This window comes from Lactuca virosa, chromosome 8 (genome assembly GCF_052849685.1).
Source record: "Lactuca virosa cultivar CGN04683 chromosome 8, Lactuca_virosa_CGN04683_v6, whole genome shotgun sequence".
Lineage (NCBI taxonomy): Eukaryota > Viridiplantae > Streptophyta > Magnoliopsida > Asterales > Asteraceae > Lactuca > Lactuca virosa.
The window spans coordinates 355,906,453-355,927,749 of record NC_136433.1 but is presented as its reverse complement, the minus strand read 5'-3'; the positions used below and the strand labels follow the sequence as shown (position 1 = coordinate 355,927,749).

General features: G+C 36.7%; 1 long non-coding RNA gene across 1 annotated transcript; it reads right to left on the bottom strand.

The window, feature by feature from the left end:
* Positions 1–19,225: 19,225 nt before the first annotated feature.
* On the bottom strand, positions 19,226–21,031 carry LOC145128411 (uncharacterized). Its single transcript, XR_013716882.1, has 3 exons — positions 20,560–21,031; positions 20,077–20,177; positions 19,226–19,621 (listed from the first exon to the last, which is right to left on the bottom strand). It is a non-coding gene; the product is annotated as an uncharacterized LOC145128411 (long non-coding RNA).
* Positions 21,032–21,297: the final 266 nt, after the last annotated feature.

Below are 21,297 nucleotides of genomic sequence, written 5' to 3'. Positions count from 1 at the left end.
TCCTACTTTGGTGAAAGACAAGTAAAAATGACTCTAGAATCCTTTCTCAGAGTACTAAATGGATACAAGTTATATAAAACCCAGAGTAAACAAACAATCGGTTGTATGTATCTACCCTAAGCCTACAACCAAACAAGGAACAGGAAATGAGGTGGAAGGCACACATCCCATTGTTTGTTAGATCATCGTTGTATATAACCCTTGCCTATTCACTTGGTACTCACGAAGTTAACTGTAATAGTTCCTTTACATTTGATGAAAAGATTCTTTAAGAAAACCCTTATTTCTTTTAGTAAAAAATGGTAACCACAATAGTTCCTTCTATAATCACTTAGTTTATACTAGCCATATATAATCTAATATCTAACAGATGGTTAATTGTGTGAATCTGCCCGAAGCCCACAACCAAACAAGGAACAGGAAATGAGGCGGAAAGCACACATCCAACTACCAATCGGGTATTAATTATATATAACCCTGATGTATAAACTAAGGTATTATAGAATTAACCACCTAAGGTCCTTTAAGTTTATATACTGGTTTAATAAAATGGATTAAGCCTTTTACTGGTAAGTTTCTAGTTTTGTATGCCTAATGTTCTATTTGAAAAGTATGTTTTGTACTAGAAAATGGTGCATTGAATTAGTGTCCTATGACCTGGCCCATACCTGGTACCCCTAATGATTACTTGGTGTATACAGAGCATATATATAGCTAAGATCGGATAGATAGTAGGCTAGGTGAATCTGCTCTAAGCCCACAACCAAACAAGGAACAGGAAATGAAGCGGAGAACACACATCCTACTACCTGTCAGATCCGATTAATATATATTCCTGATGTATAAACTAAGGAATCATAAAGTTAGCATTATAGGCCCCCTATCTATTGAATGTACTAGACTCGACTGTTTTGTTTGTAGTTTGAAAAGATGTAAGTTTTCCCTAGTTTATAACTATCTTAACTCGAAAATAGCTTGCATTAACTTTCAAGTGGAACTGTCACATATGAAAGTAATGGGAAAATATAAGTACATAGTTGTCTTTTGAATTGACATACTGAAGTACTGATTACCTTTAAAACATGTTTGTTTTATGGAGGTCATAATGTGATGAGTAGTACCCATACTATACGCTCTTCCTGCAAGAGATTCTGGGGACCAAACGCGCCTTCCGCAAACAAATTGTTAGGCCGTGTAAATTCACATTAAAGTTATATGATCATGTATACCCAATTTACTATCACCTTTTGTTTAGAACAATGAGTTAGTGATTATTGGTATAATTAGATCTTGTATTGTTGTTCTGCAATAGCATTTAGTATGTTCGTTCTGTTATAGTGTATAGTATGTCTCTCTGTTGTATTGTATCTTCCTCCCTGGTTCTCTTTATAGTATGTTCTCTATGTTATCGTGTATTATATATACCTCCCTGTTTCTCTTTATAGTATGTTCTCTATGTTATCGCGTATTGTATCTACCTCCCTGTTTCTCTTTATAGTATGTTCTAGCATCTAGTAAGAATTGAACCCCTAAACTATACCTATTATAGTTTACTAGTATGTTTTCTTTGAACTGTTTCTGAAAACACTCATTTATCTACTAAGTTATGATTGTACTTTTAAAACGGAGTTTTATAAACTATAAAGTAACATAACTTAAAAAGAGCTTTTGAAATGTTTTGATCACTTATAAAAGACATAAGCAATCTTTTGAAAGATGTTTTTAACAAAAATTTACACAATTATCATTGTGTTCAACTTGTATTCCCCCCCCCCCCCCTTAAAAGCATTTAAAACAGTTTAACAGATTGATTATAGGGGTATGAACTCACCTTATGTGGGTGATTCAACGAATATGCGCGTAAGGATGAGAAGTTCCATGAATGAAGTCCCGAGACACAAACGAGTCCTAAATGACATATAATCGCATATATTGGAACGAATATAGTGTTTAGAAGCAACCACATGCAAGGAAACACCTTTAGGGACTAGGAAACACTTGGACCAAGTGTTAGAATCACATGTGATTCATCTAAGGGGAGTGTACGACCACTAAATGGAGTTTGCGGCCATGGGTGTACGGCCATGGAGTGTACGGCCGTACACTCATGGTAACAAGTGCACAAAAGTGTCTTTTAAAGATAGGGAAGCTTGTGGGACAATTGCTCATCAAGTGTTGAAGCTAGTTTTGCACTTTGAAGGCCCTTTAGGGGTGTTTTGAGGAGTGTACGGCCACACATGAGTGTACGGCCGTACACTCCTTATGATCTTGAGTTTTTGTCATTTTTAGGGTGTTAAAATAATCTTCCTATCATGTACTAAGCATAGGGAAGGAGTACTTATGATTTGGAGGCTCAAGAAGGTTCACAATCACCAAGAACAAGTGTGTGTTCTTGATGTTCTTGGTGAAATGGATGAAGATTTGAAGATCCAGCCAAAAGATGATTTGCAATGGATGAAATAAAAGGGTGTTACTAGGTTAAGAGGAATAACAACAAATAAAAACGGAAGAAAGCTTACATTCTTGAAGATCGGGTGAGATGCTCGATGATAGTTGAGAGAGAAATCGATGTTCTTGACTTGGAAACTGAGGAAATGGCTTAGAAATGAAAGGATATCACCCTTATGGAGGGGGTGCACGGTCAACATGGGTGTACGGCCACACACATGTGTGTACGGCCGTACACTCCCTCAAATGGAGTGTATGGCTTGATTTCGAGGCGAAGAACTTACGCAACTCAATCCTCAACTTTATGCTTGAATGTACTGAGCTTTGAACCCTTAAACAGACTCTAAACAATGCTAAAAGATAGCATAAACGAGTCTGACACTCAGTTGAGTTGAATGGCTGGACTTTACAAGGCAAAAAATTTTGGGTTGTCACATCATCCCCCCGTTAGATGGAATTTCGTCCCGAAATTAGCTTTCTTAGCAAAACTACTGGGGTTGTGCTCCTCGGGTTTGCAGAATACCTACTCGTAGACCTGGGCAACTTTTTCCTAATGTTCATGATAAGATTCATGCTCGGTCCATCTATCATTACCTCGTGTATACAAGTCGTATATAATTAAGATTAGTAAGACGGTCGGATGTACGACTCTGCCCCAGGTCCACAACCAAACAAGGAATAGGAGATAGGGCATAAGCACACATACTAAATCTGCATAATCATAATCATATATCACCCTCGCCTCTGTGCTTGAACTTGGTCTGCTGAACGAGTGGTATTTCGGGAAGGTCCGCTGAACACACGACGGCAAGGCTTCGGAGGACAAAGTATTCTTCGCATGAGTACTTCGGGGTTTAAAATTCGAGAGACAAAACTGAGGTCTAGGTCGGACTGTCGTTACGAATGATGAAGGTTTTGTGAATTTGACGATCAAGGCGATAGAAACATATGAATTTAGTAAGGTGAGGACAATGCTAACTCATGACGAATGATAGAAACGGACTCTTTACTCCTAGTGTTCTCGAAAATGTACTCTTTGTAAACGTTCTAGTGCTTTCTGTTTTCCCCTTGATGTTAACACTTCTATGTATCGTACCGCGATGAGCGAGTACAAACTGTGAAAGTGCTTTGATAACTAGTGTCGATACTTTATACTACGATCCTCCTCGGTACCACTACGATCACCTGGAATATACAAGTCATGAATAATTAAGATGAATTAGACAATCGAGTGAGTAACTCTGCCTCAAATCCACAACCAAACATGGAACATGAATTAAGACGGAATCACTCACTCTAAGTCTGCAAAATCTTAGCTATGTACAACCCTCATGTACATACTAAGCCATCATAGCTTCTCTGAACGGATCTTTTAGTTCTCTTGAATACTCTGACTTGTTTCTATAAGTGAGTTATTATGATTACTTTTAAGAGTTATCCCCAATTTTTAATCTTGTATAAATATAAATTAATTTTTAAAGTAATTACTATTTCGAAAACGTACCGCTGCTCGCTGGCGACTCCGGGGTTGATTCTCCTGCGGTGATCATCAGAATTTGTCCATTCGCTCCTGAGTTCTTTGTTATCGGGCAGTCCCTCTGGTAGTGTCCAGTCTCACCACAGCCATAGCAGGCTTGGTTTTCTTCAGCTCTGGGAACTTGGGAGATCGGTTGAGCCGGTGCCCTACAGAAACGGACTGTGTGTCCCTTTCTGTGGCAGTTCAGACACTGCATTTTCCGACATACTCCGGTGTGGAGGTAGTTGCACTTTCCACACTTCCTGAGGGTTCCAGCATACCGACTGGCAGGTGCTGGAGTAGCAGGCGTTGTGGCGGCGTACATAGTACTCGTTTATTCCTCCTGCAGGAGTTCCTGTGTTGTTCTCTTCTTCTTCCTCTTGTTCCCCGACTTCTGTTTATAGTCCTCTCCCTTTGATGGCACGAGAACGGGGACTTCTACACCATGGCGGACTGTCGATGAGCCGCTGAGCCAGGCGTTTGGCACTATCGAATGTGGTTGGGTTAGAAGACATCATATCTCCTTGGATGGGGGCAGTTAGACCCCAGATGTGTCTTTCTATCTTCTTGCTCTCCGGGGTAACCATCCAGGGGCATAGTGTTGCTAGGTCGCTGAACCTGTTAGTGTAGGTCACTATGTCTGCGCCGACCATCGTGAGCTCCCACAGTTCTTGTTTCAGCTTTTGAACTTCGCCCATTGGGCAGTATTCTTCCAGCATTAACTCTTTTAGGTTCTCCCAACCTATTGAGTTAGCCACTTATAGGTTCAGTGACTTAACATGTCTATTCCACCATGTTAGGGCTCTGTCGGAGAAGGTGCAGACATCAAACTTTACTTTGCTCCCTTCTGCGCACGAACAGATTTCGAAGACCGAATCTGTTTTCTTGAACGATCGCATCAGAGCGATGACTCCACCATTTCCATTAAAGGAATTTGGTTTGCAGTTCATGAAGTCCTTATAAGAACACTCCCTTGGGTGTCCGTGAGTAACTCCAGGGTTGGTTAAGGGGGTACCGCTACCAGATCCGAAGGTACCACTTTCGCCGAAATGAGCTAGAGCAGTTGCCACTGCGGAGGATATCGCTGCTTGGAGAGCAGCAAGATCAAATTGTGGCGTTGGAGTTGGAGTTGTCGGAGTTGTGCGTCTGTTTGATCTGCGAGGAGGCATCTTTGCTAAAAGAATACAAAGATGAGATGGAATAAGTCTAAAGCAGTGGATATAAGCCAAAAGCTGAAAGACAAGGTTATCCTAGTTCTGAGTGTATCGGGTCCTGACTTCCACAGGGTTCTAGAAACAATTCATAAAAGAGTCTATACCTAATAAACTTTATGAATTGGAAATGGCTATTCTCGAATGAATATCTGTGACCTGAATAACTGTTACCAGTTGCATGTAAAGAAAATAATCCTAACACGTAATGTGAGCAGTGTCTCCACTAACTCATTGTAAGTAAGTTTCATATACTATGATTTATATGTTTGTTATCAGTAACATATTCTGTTTGCTTTAACACTCTTATTTGTATGTTAAACTTACAAGTTAGTCCATTTCCTTATCATATTTGTTGTTATATTCACTAAATATATATATATATATATATATATATATATATATATATATATATATATATATATTACATACTTGTACGACTCGGGATCTAACTCGTGGAAATAATATCCTAAATCAATTCTCCAATCAAATCACTCACAAAAGGTGAGTTCATACCCCTACATTTTTATGATTTTTAACTGCTTTAGGGGGGGGGGAATACAAGTGAAAGACAATAAAAATTATCTTAATATCTAAAATGTTTTTAAAGTTTTTAGTGTTTCTAAATTGTTATAATAATCAAAATTACATATTTATATTTGTCTAAATTATATAATTTGGATTCAGAAGATTTACAATATGTAATTTGACCCCATTTCCTATTCCTTATTTGGTTGTGGGCTTGGGGTAAAGTTATTTAATCGAAGATCTAATTAATCATAATTATATAAATATTACATTTATATAAATAAAAAATGGTTTTCAAACTATAAAATACTATTTGAGTACACAGTGGATTTCATAGAACAATAGTATTACAGATTCTTACAAAAGTATACAAAGGTGTTCATTACCGTAAAAAAAACAGTAAACTACAATAGGTGTAGTTTAGAGAAATTGTTCATTAGTTTCATGGTTTAGAATACATAACAGAAAAGAAACATAGTACATAACGGAAAACAAGTAGAGAACATTTTTCATAAAGTAAACAGAATATGTTACTGATAACAAACATATAAATCATAGTATATGAAACTTACTTACAATGTATTTCTTTCAAAGTAACTTTTCATTATTTCAAACATAATCATCACTATAGCATTTGTGAGACAATCTTCCTGAACTTTTCTAAGTACCAACCAAGTCCTGAAATTATAACCAGAATCTCCTTGAGGGGGAGCGTGACACTTGTGTATAGATCTATACGGGACTGACAATCCCGCACCAAAGCTGCTTGCAACAGCTAGGTCGGCAGACCTGTGTTGTAGCTTTTACGACGCCTGAAGAACGTCGTGTTCATGCCATCTTAGGTCATCTAGTATGGTTATAATAACTCACAATTTGGTATTTAACAAAATGATTAGTGTATGAATAAGTAATACTTCACATAGTTTTATTTAATTATAAAACTATAATACAGTATTTTACAAGTATAAACACAGAATACTATCTCAATACAGAGAAAACATACTTTTCATGGTTTTATGAGAAATAAACTACATTTTACAGATTCATAGTACAGAAGCTATCACACATTTGGCTTACAGAATAACATAGCAGAAAATATAGGATTTTCTGGGAAAAACATGTGTACATTATCAATGGACAAGAAAACAGATTTCAGTTATAAACATACTTATAAACTTACCAACATAATTGTTGACACCTTTTCAAAACTACTTGTATTCTCAGGGAAACAGTAATACAGGTACAACCACACCTTTTAAGAAGACAGAGATCTATAAACTCATGTCTTTTAAACTTGTACTTTTGGTGTCATATACATTTTGTTTTGAACACAAATGTAAAACTTATAACTTTGTAAATACGATGGTTGTTGTACTTTGATTACTATTATGCATTGTTGTGATACTGTACATGACGTCCTCCGCCCTCGAACATTTCCGCCATTCAGGTTTCGGGGTGTGACACCTAATCCAAGAGAAACGATAAAGAAGAAAGTGTTAAAGGAATTCCAAGACCTGCACTATAGAAAAAATCCCCTGCGAGGTCATGGGTAAAGCGTTCTAGAGAAAAAGAAAGCTCCACTGATGAAACCTCAAAGTCTCCCTAAAGAAAAAACCTCAAACTCCTTCCCAAAGATCCTTACCTCCTCCTTGTAAGACTCCAATGCCACCACAATCTCCCAATCATCCTTCTCCTCACAAAGAGACTACTTTAGGCCCCTCAATGTCTGATGACAACTCTCATGATTCATTAGCCACCAGACAAAGTAAAAGTGATTGGAAATCAACCAAATTTTCCAAAAACATTTGGAAGACCCAGGGATTAGATGTTTGTACGGATGAAACCCTGATTCAATCATGGGTTAATAAAATTAGAAGGATGATAAATGATTACTACATTCCAGATCAAATATATGTGATGTCCAGTGACAAGATGTATTGGGATATTCCTCTATCTCAAAATGCCAAAATTCTTCCAAATGTTTGAAAAATGTAATCTTCGAATTCCCAATGACAGAAGAACTCCAATGGAGTTCAAGTATTATGTTCTATGTCACACCCCCAAACCAGGATGGCGGAAACGTCTGGGGGTGGATGACTCTCATGTAGTGTATCATAACAGTTGTATAATACTAAAGAAAGCAAACATGACCATCATATATATACTTGGAAAAGTTACATCATTGTACGGTTACATGTTTCATAAGCCAATTACAATATAATGACAAAAAGACATGTTTGACGCCTTACCATCCCATCCTCAAAAGGTGTAGTTACCTGTTTTACTGGTTTCTGAGAATACAAGTTGTTTGAAAAAGTGCCAACATTTAAGTTGGTGAGTTCAGAAGAGTTTTGTTATAAACGATAGTAAGCCTTTTCCGTGAAAATGTATTGTTTTGATTCCAGAAAATACGATATTTTCTAATAAATGGATGTAAGTCGTTTACTTGTAAAATGATGATCTTTATTCCAGAAAAACCAATATTTTCCGTAGAAATGAGTTGTAGTCTTAAATGTTCCAAGACTGAATGTATCAGTGTTTTCCATACTTAAAGTAGTAATATATATAGTTTTAATCATGTATAAAACTATTTGAAGAAAAATGCTTTCGTGTATATGTACGTATAGTCGTTCCCCATGTGAGTTTTCATAACCGTGCTTTTAAGATAATGTTCATGCCTTGTCGTTCTTCAGGCACCCAGTTATTTATGACATTTGTCATCCATAACCTGCCGGCCTGACTATAGCTAGTAGTAAGGGTGTGGGGTCATCAGTCCCGTATAGATTTATACACAAGTATCACGCTCTCGTATCGGAGATTCAGGTTATAAATACATGTCAGACCCCGAAACCGATGGCGGAAACGTTCCGGGGCGGAAGACGTCATGTGTAGTATCACAACAGTTGTATCATAGTAAGCGAAGTAAACACAACCATTACATTATAATAAGAATATTTACATCGTTGAAAACATGGTTTATACATAACAGTATATAACAAAAGTAAAAGACGTGACTTCAGAATGTTCCGTCTACTCCAAAATTTGGCAGGAGTACCTGACTATTGATGCCCTGAGAATACAAGCAGTTTTAAAATATCAGCGTAAAGCTGGTGAGTTCATAAGCGTTTAGTTCAGGTGAAAGAAATGCTTCTTTGATTCTTTGAAAAGTGTTTCCCAAGAAAATCCTATATTTTCTTATGAAAGAAGTTTGATTATCCATATGTTAAATAGCCTGTTTACGAAAGGTTTATTTATCCCAGGAAAATCCTATATTTTCCTTAAAATTTGATAGTTGGTTATCGATTCTGAAATGAGGTGTACAAGTATCTACAATACTTGTATCGTTAGATGTAGTTTCCTTGAAAAACCCTGTTTACTCTCAGTGAGATGTATTAGCCTTATTACATAAATAAAACTAATAAATAAGTAGTGAACTAGATCCTAAGGGCATTACTAATGCCCTCTAGTAATCAAATCGGTTATTACTTTGAGGTTAGTTCACTTGTTTCATTATTACAAAAGTAAATCTCTGTTATCTAGGTTGCAAATTTTATAACCATACATTAAACTAGATATGGCACGTAACGGGGCCAGTATCCTTTTTATGACTTTGTCACCCAGGCATGGCTGCCTAACTGTAGCTACCAGTTTAGGTGCGGGATAGTCAGTCCCATATATATCTATACATAATAGTCACGCTCTCCCTACAAGAGATTCTGGTTATAAGGGCTAGTCCTACACTCACGAATCCGGTGGAGTGTTACCAAGGACATGTCTCCAATCCTAAAATAACAAACTTACAAGTAATAGTACCAAAAATCCTGTTTATGTTTTGTATAAATCCTTTATAAAATATCACATTCTATGATAAGATTTACAAGTTCCTTGCTTTAGTTTTGAAAACTGTTTCTACGAGTTGATTTCTTAATCTATTGGTAAAACGGTTTTCTGAGTTAAAAGCATGCTGAACATATAGTTATTCTATGCAAAATGAGATAACTTGAGCACAAGTTTCCTTGTACTTTTGCTTGTATTCCCCCCTGAAAACATGAAAAACTCGGAAAAAGCATAGGGGTATGAACTCACCTGAAGTGAGTGATGCGAATGTAAGATCGGAAAAAGGATGCTAAGTGTCAAGTGAAGTCTTGAGCACACGTACGGATCCTATTTAGCATATAATGATGTATATATATGTATACAATTAGTGTTTACTCAACTAATCAGGTAAAGAATAACACTTTAAGGACTAACAAATCCTTAATGGAAGTGTTACAATCACTTAGGATTGCATAATGGGGTTGTAAAGCCACTTAACGGAAGTTTTCGGTCCAAGTGGTTTTCGGTCCATGAAGGGTTTTCGGTCCATGAAGGTGACCGAAAACTCATGATGTTTGGAGGGGTCCACGTGTATGCCTTCCTCGCTTACCACATGACCTAGGAAGGTTACTTTTCGAATCCAAAATTCGCACTTGGAGAATTTCGCGTACAGCTTCTCCGTCCTTAAGGTTTCCAGCACCAATCTCAAGTGCTGTCGATGATCTTCCTCACTTCTGGAATAGACAAGTATATCGTCGATGAACACAATTACGAACTTTTCCAGGAAAGAACGGCACATCCGATTCATCAGGTCCATGAATACTGTTGGTGCGTTGGTTAGACCGAAGGGCATCACTACAAATTCGTAGTGACCATACCGAGTCTGAAATGTTGTCTTAGGAACATCACTCTCATAGACTCACAGCTGATGGTACCCTGATCATAGGTCTATTTTGGAAAAGTAGCTGGCTCTTTGAAGTTGATCGAAGAGGGTAACGGTTTTTGACTATGAGCTTGTTCAGCTCTCGATAGTCAATGCACATCCGAAAGGAACCATCCTTCTTTTTCACAAATAAGATCGGGGGTCCCCAGGGTGAGGAACTTGGTTTGATGAACCCTTTGCTGAGCAGCTCATTGAGCTGACTGGATAACTCCTGCATTTATGCCGGCGCTAATCGGTATGGGGATTTAGCTACGGGGTAGCTCCGGGGACTAAGTCGATACGAAACTCGACTTGGCGTTCGGGAGGGATTCCCGGGAGGTCTTCGGGAAAAACATCAGGAAAGTTGCAGACATGGGGGATGCTCTCGAGGTCTTTAATTTCCTGCTTCTCGTTAATGACGTGGGCTAGGAATGCATAACACTACTTTCGCAGGAGTTTCTGGGCTTGGATGCATGAAATGATACGGAGGTTCGAACTTAGTTTATCACCGTAAATCATGAGAGTTTCATCAGAGGAGATATTGAGGCGGATAACTTTTTCGTAACAAAGGATATCAGCATGATTGGGGCTCAACCAATCCATGCCGATGATGACATCGAAGCTTTTTATGGAGACTGGCATAAGGCCGATGGGAAAAGAATGATTGTTTAGGGTAAGAGTACAGCCTACGAATATATCATTAGTGCTCTCTTTCTCACCGTTAGCCATCTCGACGGTAAATGTTTCAGTTAATGGTTGAGGTTTATGCCTAAGAAGATGTTTGAATGCATGACTAACAAAACATCTCTCCGCACCAGAATCGAAAAGAATGCATGCATAAGAGTTGTCGAGGAGGAACATACCCGAAACAACGGTGGGGTCTGCAACTGCCTCTTCTTGACCCATCGTTAGCACTCTCCCTGTGCCACCTGCTGTTGTTGCCTTAGGGCAGTTTCTCTTGAAATGCCCGACTTCCCCACAGCCATAACAGGCTTTACCGACACCTACTCCAGAGGCCTGATCGGTTGGTTGGACTGGTGTTTTGTAGCTTTGTGCCATGTGACCCTTCTTGCCACAATTGCTGCAGAGCGTTTCACAGCATGGGCCGGGGATGCGATGATGATAGTTGCATTTGCTGCACCAAGGGAGGTTACCAGTATATCCACTGGTAGGTGCTTGAGTGGCAGGAGCTGCGGCAGGAGTAGTAGCAGCATGGACTGCCACCGTTTGCTGTTTCTTTGAGGGCTCCTGTGAAGACTGGCCCTTCCGCTGCTTCCAAAACTTTCTTTTCTCAGCACTCCCTTTAGCTGGCTCAGGAGCGGTTGCCACTTTATCAAGATCAACTCCGTGATCTACGAGAGTCTGCGCTAGACACTTAGCGCTGTCAAAGGTGTTTGGCCTAGCAGCCAAGACATTTCCTTTGGTGGGTTGTGTCAGTCCCCAAATGTATCTCTCTATCTTCTTGCTTTCCGGGGTGACCATTCTGGGGCAAAGAAGCGCTAGGTCTTCAAACCTAGAAGTGTAGGCAGCAATGTCAGATTCCTTCATCCTTAGGTTCCAGAGTTCGTGTTCTAGTTTCTGCATCTCGCCCCGTGGGCAGTACTCAGCTAGCATGAGTTCCTTTAGGGTTTCCCAACCCATAGCATTTGCCACTGGTAGGGTTAGGGATTTGACCTGACCATTCCACCAGGTCAGTGCCCTGTTGGCGAAAGTGCAAGCGGGGAATTTTACTTTCTTGGCTTCAGAACAGGAACAAATTTCGAAAATGGACTCGATCTTTTTGAACCATTGAGTCAGGGCAATAATCCCTCCTTTGCCGTCGAAAGATGTGGGTTTCGCGTTCATGAAGTCCTTATAAGAGCACTCCTTTTGGTGTCCCTGACCACCTTCATGATTTTGGGGATGCGTACCACCTCCCTGTCCACCCGATCCGCCAGGATTCATCTGCGACATCGCGGCAACCACAGTAGCAGTAACAGCTGCTTGGAACATAACGGGATCGAACTGAGGGGGCGGTGGTGGTGGTGGAGCGTCGTCATTCCTTCTGATAGGTCTTTTTCGAGGAGGCATCTTGTTCTAGAAACAATCAGGAAGAAGCGGATGGTAAGTCCTCGAGATGTATGAAAAAAATATATCTCATCCTGATAATAAAGTGTTCTACCAAGCGATAAGCAAGAAAAGTTACTAATACAAGTAAGTTATCGCTAAGAAACGAATAGGTGGCAACACTTGGAATGAATTTCTACAATTTATTCGGCTCTGGTTAAAATACTCCTACAGTATTTTAAGTTGCATGATTTGTTCTTTTGATACCTTGTTGAATGGATACTGGGTAAGTTTTAGGCCTGTTGCAACACTAAAGTCACTCCCAAGCACATGTTGGTCATGTCTCGAATGAATATAGTTGATCAGGCTATATTGACCCTAGACATGATTACATAACTGCCCAGGTTTAACCGCAGTGTTCAACATCCAAAATACTTTTGTTTTGTTTTACTTATGATACTGATTCTGGTACGAAGGTATACTTGTATACTTTTTGAGAAAATACTTGTGTTTTAAAAGTATACTTTTAGTTCAGAGCACTTCAACCCCTTTGTGTTTATAGTTGTATACCATGTAAGGTTCGGTATACTTAGTTCACTATAAACAATAGCTCTGATACCAATCTGTCACACCCCGAAACCGATGGCGGAAACTTTCCGGGGCGGAGGACGTCATGTGTAGTATCACAACAGTTGTATCATAGTAAGCGAAGTAAACACAACCATTACATTATAATAAGAATATTTACATTTTTGAAAACATGGTTTATAAGTAACAGTATATAACAAAAGTAAAAGACGTGACTTCAGAATGTTCCGTCTTCCCCAAAAGTTGGCAGGAGTACCTGTCTATTGATGCCCTGAGAATACAAGCAGTTTTAAAATATCAGCATAAAGCTGGTGAGTTCATAAGCGTTTACTTCAGGTGAAAGAAATGCTTCTTTGATTCTTTGAAAAGTGTTTCCCAAGATAATCCTATATTTTCTTATCAAAGAGTTTGATTATCCATATGTTAAACAGCCTGTTTACGAAAGGTTTAGTTATCCCAGGAAAATCGTATATTTTCCTTAAAAGTTGATAGTTGGTTATCGATTCTGAAATGAGGTGTACAAGTATCTACCATACTTTTATCGTTAGATGTAGTTTCCTTGAAAAACCCTGTTTACTCTCAGTGAGATGTATAAGCCTTATTACATAAATAAAACTAATAAATAAGTAGTGAACTAGATCCTAAGGGCATTACTAATGCCATCTAGTAATCAAATCGGTTATTACTTTGAGGTTAGTTCACTTGTTTCATTATTACAAAAGAAAATCTTTGTTATCTAGGTTGCGAGTTTTATAACCATACATTAAACTAGATATGGCACGTAACGGGGCCAGTATCCTTTTTATGACTTTTTCACCCCAGGCATGGCTGCCTAACTGTAGCTATCAGTTTAGGTGCGGGATAGTCGGTCCCGTATATATATATACACAATAGGCATGCTCACCCTACAAGAGATTCTGGTTATAAGGGCTAGTCCTACACTCACAAATCTGGTGGAGTGTTACCAAGGATGTGTCTCCATTCCTAAAATAACAAACTTACAAGTAATAGTATCGAAAATCTTGTTTATGTTTTGTATAAATCCTTTATAAAATATCACATTCTATGATAAGATTTACAAGTTCCTTGCTTTAGTTTTGAAAACTGTTTACGAGTTGATTTCTTAATCGATTGGTAAAACGGTTTTCTGAGTTAAAAGCATGCTGAACATATAATCATTCTATGCAAAATGAGATAACTTGAGCACAAGTTTCCTTGTACTTTTGCTTGTATTCCCCCCCTAAAAACATGAAAAACTCGGAAAAAGTATAGGGGTATGAACTCACCTGAAGTGAGTGATGCGAATGTAAGATCGAAAAAAGGATGCTAAGTGTCAAGTGAAGTCTTGAGCACATGTACGGATCCTATTTCGCATATAATTACATATATATGTGTACAATTAGTGTTTACTCAACTAATCAGGTAAAGAATAACACTTTAAGGACTAAGAAATCCTTAATGGAAGTGTTACAATCACTTAGGATTGCATAATGGGGTTGTAAAGCCACTTAACGGAAGTTTTCGGTCCAAGTGGTTTTCGGTCCATGAAGGGTTTTCGGTCCATGAAGGTGACCGAAAACTCATGATGTTTGGTGCATGTGGTGATTTTCAAGAGCTTTCAAACATGATAGGGGTTCTAAGTTTTATCCAAAGCCTTAAGTGAGTTTTAAGGTCTTAAAGGCACCTTTCTTTAGGGTTTTCGGTCAAAGGAGATGCACCATACCGAAAACTCATTTTGTTCTTGGAAAGATGACGATTTCAAGGCCTTAAACAAGAGTTTCAACTAGATAATAAGTGCAGGAAAGTAATACCTACGATTTAGAGGCTAAAAGAGTTGATTTTTGGACCAAAACACTAGTGTGTGTTCTTGGTGTTCTTGTTGTTCTTGGTGTTCTTGAAGATTAAACCCAAAAGATGAAGTTAATGGGTGAAATTGAAGGGGGATGCTAGTTAGGAAGATCTATCAACGATTCAAGGTGAAAGAAACACTTACATTTTTCGAGAACTTGAAGATCAAAGTGAAGAACTCGATGATACTTGAGAGAGAATGGATGTTTTCTGGCTTTGAAAAGGAAAGAATGATCCAAATGATCATGAAATATATATGTAAGATGGGGTTTTCGGTCACCTTGACCGAAAACTCTAAGGTCTTGACCGAAAACTCCTTTTTGAGGAGGTTTTCGGTTTGCTTCATGTCTAGTTCTTCAACAAATTCATCCTAACACCGATTCCTTTGATGTACTAAGTTTAGAATATTCCGTTAGTCCAAAAATAATACTGACGTGAACAGAAATAAATCCGAATTGATTTATTTAAACGCAAAGTCTTTCCCAAACTATCAAATTTGACGGAATTAAATAAAAACCCAAATTTGATTAACGGAAATTGAGTAAGGATAACGGAAAAAGTTCCGGGTTGTCACAATACAGGACTTTCTGTATACCTCAGTTAGGTACAATGAATACAGTGTCTCACAAATTCATTCAATGAGTGTACGTGTTTTTGAAATAAAAACGGTTGTAACTGAAGTTATCCAATATTTTCAGGATAACGTCGAAAGTGTCGTAAAACAGCGATATATGTATTTTATATCGTTTTTACCCTTTGCTCAACGGGTTACAAAGGGGTAAAGTTTCATAAACTATATTTGTAAAGTTTCGATAAAATGGACGTTTTGTATTTGAAATATATATATATATATATATATATATATATATATATATATATATATATATATATATATATATATATATATATATATATATATATATATATATATATATATATATATATATATATATATATATATATATATAGGGAGAGGTTATATTGAGAACATAAAAAGGTTAAGAACATGAGAACGATTGTGGACCAATCATTTTCTTTGGGCATTATAGAAATTTTATGATTACATTAATGGTAATTAGTCAACATGAAAAGTGACATATTAAATGGGCTTGTAACGGCTATTTTCTTGGATAAAAGAGGCTTGAATGAAAGTAAATACAATTAATATATTCCTATTAAATGATTGCATATATGTATGATAACATTTTCTTCCATTAAATTTCTATATTTAATTACTAAATGAATTTTGATGTTGAATGCTTCGTGAGTGAAGTTACTGGAGTTCAAATGACACACATTCAATTCCTAGTCCATTAAAGTTTTTTATTAAGTTAATTTGGTTAGATTAATCTTAGTAATAGTATAATCATGCATGAATATATATATATATATATATATATATATATATATATATATATATATATATATATATATATATATATATATATATATATATGTGTGTGTATATGTTGTGGTGTTGAAACGTTTTAAACATGAAAATATGCTTTAGTCACTAATGAATCACCATGTTGATCATGATGATTTAATCGCTTTGTATTCAATTATAATTAGGTAATGGAGTCCTAATTTTGCAACTTATTGGTTATGTTGATGTTCAATGGTTATAAAGTTGTATTCGTAAAAGAATATGCCAATATTAAGTTCATACATTTATACATGATTATATTCAATAAAAATTAAATCAATTCAGAGGAAAAAAGTTACAAAATTCATCCTTATGTTGTGACAACCCGAAATTTTCATTTGTATAATCTCTACAGTTAAACACTTCATATAATATTCAAAAACATTTCAGTACATTTTTGGCCGGATTTAAGTCCGTTTGGGTGTTTTATTTTATTTTTTGTCAAACGATTAAATAAAAGGAAGTGTCGTTATTAGTGATGTGTAGCAAAGAAAACAATCAACACCTTAGCTAGGTGTTTATGGCTAAACAAGAGGTGTTTGGGCCGTAAACACCATTTTCCCAAGAACTCATGCATATAGCATGAGTTTACACACCTTTTCCTCATTCTCCACTTCCCACCTCAAGAACACCAAGCTTTTTCTCTCAAGTATCATATGTTCATTTCTTCAAATCCGCCAAAATGTAAGTGTTTCTTTCCTAGATTCGTTCATACAACACTTAATCTAGTGTTTATACATCATTTCATCCATGGATTCTTGGTTTTTACTTAGATCTTCAAGTGTTCTTCAAAACACCAAGAACGCTAAGAACACACACAAGTGTTTTTGGGCTCTAATCACTCTTACAAGCTTCATATAAGTAAGTGTACCCTTCCTATCTATTTACTTACTTAGTATACTTGTTAATCCTTTGGAAAATCATGAAAATCCCCAAGAACATATGTGTTTACGGTTTGGGGATCTCCCAAAACCGTAAACACCCCCAAATGGTGTTTTGATGCCCTAACACCTTCAAATGCTTGGATAAAGGGCTAGAAACTTGCATGCATGAGCTAGAAAAACCAAAACACGAAAAGGTTGAGGCATACATGAGTTTACGGCCGTAAACTCATGGGCTTACGATCGTAAACCCAAGTGTTTACTACCGTAAACTCTCAAGGATGGTCCAAGGACCGTAAACTCCAATGAGGGGTCCTTTTGTTCCCTAAACACTTCCTAAGCCTTTGATTCGAACTTAGAACCCTTCCTTGTGAGATATAGGACCTTGAAACACACAAATGCACCATTACCATTAGTTTACGGCCGTAAACTCATGGAGAAATGGTCCAACAACCGTAAACACATATATGGTTCCCATTTGAGGAGTAAACTCCAAGGTGAGGCCATACTCTCCTTAGATGTAACCCTTAGCACTCCTAGCACTTGAAACAAAGTGTTTTCATTGATTTAGTGTGTCTTTACTTACTTAATTAGTCATTAAATAACTAATTAGATACATTTATGTATCACTACATGTTACATAGGCTCCGTGTGTGTGTTCAAGTCCTCACTTGACACCTAGCATCCTACCCGATACTTCCATCCACTCCACTCACTACAGGTGAGTTCATAGCCCTGAATTAACCTTTTAAATAATTTTAAATGCTTTTATGGGGGGGAATACAAGTTGAACTGTTATAGTTGTTATATCAATCACATGTGATTAATAGCTAGAACAGACTATGAGATTTGCTACTACTTTCAAGTTTCCATCAAACTTTGGGTTTTCAAGTGTTTCAAACCTTTTATCAACTCTTTAAATGCCAAAACTGTGTTCAAACTCTTTTAAACTTGTTTTATCTTCAAAACCATATCTATACTAATATATTTATATAAGTAAGACTTGAAGGACTTAGGACTGATAGCTCACCTTATTTCCTGTTCCTTGTTTGGTTGTGGACTTAGGGTATTCTGTTAGTTGTCCGACTGTCGTTGAATTCTTAGTTATATATCATATATATTTGTGTTGGATATATAAGTCTTCACTTCAGTTCAGTACCTTTATGTAACAAAGGCATGCAACCAACATTACTATTTAACTATAATAGGTATAGTTAAGGATTCTACTCATTACTACTATTACAATGACACCTACCAGAGTCAGTACAGTTATGAGTCAATACATGCTAAGTACTATACAAAGAGAATACTATATACTATACAAGAGAACACTCTATACATTATACCAGAAGATACATTATACAATATACAAGAGAATATACTAAAATTAGAATGTGACATACTATTTCTCGATACGACACTTCATTGTGCTATCACCGTGTAACCAGAGTCTCCTGGAGGGAGAGCGGGCATTGTATGTATAGATCTATACGGGACAAACACTCCCACATCCCGACTGCTAGCTACAGTCCCAGACGAAGGGCCAAGGGGTGACAAAATGTCACATCACTACATATGAATCGGAGGGTCATCAGTTATTCGATCGTCAATCAGCATGGTTACATACGAGTTCACATTCAGACCTTTAATTAACACTTTAAGAATTAAAGGCAAAGCGGATTCCCCGAGGTGTATTGTACATTTAATGAGTCTGCATTTTCATTACATTAAGCCAGCAGTGACATTGCTGGGGTAAAGCATTATTTTCCCAATTACTTTATATTAATGAAGTCTAAAACTATATTTTCATACTGATAGTTTCACTGGGAAAACTTTTACATTTTCAAAGGATCAAACATGCAACCAACCAGGTCTTGGGAGAAGACTACTTTTACTGGAAAATATAGGATTTTCTAGGGAGCATACTATTTTCAAACATTGATATCAACTATTATACTACATGGTTGTAAACATTTTTATACAAGCACTGACACTAAATACTTATGAACTCACCAGCTTTATGATGATACTTTCTTTCAAAATAACTTGTATTCTCAGGTCATCAGTAGACAGGTACAGATGAAGCTTTTGAGAAGATGGAGCACACACAAGACTCATCTTTTATTTTGATTATACTTTTGGTGTCTTACAAACTGTACAGAACACGCTTGTATTACAATTATTATATTAAAGCAATGGACGTTGTTGCTTGTCTTTACTATTATGCATTGTTATGATACTGTACATGACGTCCTGCACCCCAGAACGTTTCCGCCGTTCTCGGTTTTGAGTGTGACATATGTCAACCCTTTTCTTGAATCAATCACAACCCCAATTCTTCTTTTTAAATCAAATTGCACCGACATATAATAATTTACAATTGGTAATCACCTGTAAATAACAATAAATATTAAAGAATAACAAATATTATGTAATTCGCAAACTTGTTTAACGAGTAATAGTGCTACCTAACATATCCCAACAACCGTTTTGTTTGATCAATCTCTACAAAATACCAATAACATGTAAATACACAAAAAAAGATCAACAAGATGTTTAAATGAATGATTGATGACAAAAATTTGGTGTGTTATAATCACGAATGATTATAAATAGTGTTCAAATCAACTATGTTGCACATAGTTATAATCAGATATAATTAAACCGATGTTCTAATCATGGGTGCAACCATAGTTATAACCATAAATGATTATAACAAATACAATCAAACATTGACTAAATCATATGTGTAGGCATAGTTATAATCATAAATAATTATAACTATGTAAAATATCCAAGCACAAGCAAAAACATTCAAACACAAAAAGTGATCAGAGGGTACACACCCAAACGTCAAATAACCTGGCGTATATAACACCACCTGGGACTTTTCATTGTTTCTCTTCCTTCCTTTGGTTTAGACCCTATATCATCAACATTTAACACCCTGATCAAAATTAAATTGAAAAGGTAAGTAACATTTTGACCCATGTGGACAATACTGATAATTACGGTTATAAACTTAATAATCAATGAAATAATGTACTACTAATTTGAGAAATTATGGGTGACACAAATCAATCTTACTTACATAAAATGACAACACAAGAAAAACAGTGAATGTAATATAAAAATATGAGCTGCTTTATGTCGAGAAAAAAATAGAAATTTCACTAACGGTCTTGAACAACTGATTATAAATTCATAGATGAAAATAGGACAAAAGCACTCAACGTAGAAACAAATTCGCTAATGAACATTGCAGAATCAAAAAGATGAAAAACTAGGACTCGGTATGCCAACAAAATGGTTAAATATTGAGTCATTACCTTCAAGATTTTCCAATTGAATGTCACTTGTTCCACGCTTGTCATCTATCGAGCATGAAAATTGAGATGAACACAGGTATGGCTCAAGAAAATCGAGACCCACCCATTCCATGTTGAACCGATGCAAGTCAGGTCAAAAACAGAAAACGATAAACCTGGGTCGACTCTCTGCTTTGTGAGTATTTCTTTGCAATCGAATTGCAGGTTTGTCTCACCAAAAGAAAGTGATGAATAGACGATCCCCTCCTTGAATTCTATCTCAAATGGGTAAAAAGAAACGATGAATATCGTCCTTCTCTTGTAATTGTGTATATTCGTTCTTTCCGTCTCTCCCTCAATTGATATTAATGTTGTTTCTGTCGAAAAAAAATCAAGAAGATAAGCGCCTCATATGCAGGTATGGTATGAACGAAGAATCTTGAAGACCTAATTTTTGAGAGAGAGAGAGAGAGAGAGAATACAATCAAAGTTAGCTAACTCGGTGGATTGGATTGAAATTGAATTTAATTTCTATCCTTTTGGTCAATAAAAACTTACGGTTTATATCCAAAGTTTCAAACTTAACAAAAATGGCACCATAATGTTAGTCATTGATGTGAATTATTGGATGGTTAAGATCTATTCTCATGTTCTCAACCTTTTGGTTGTTCTCAAAATAACTTACCTATATATATATATATATATATATATATATATATATATATATATATATATATATATATATATATATATTCGTAC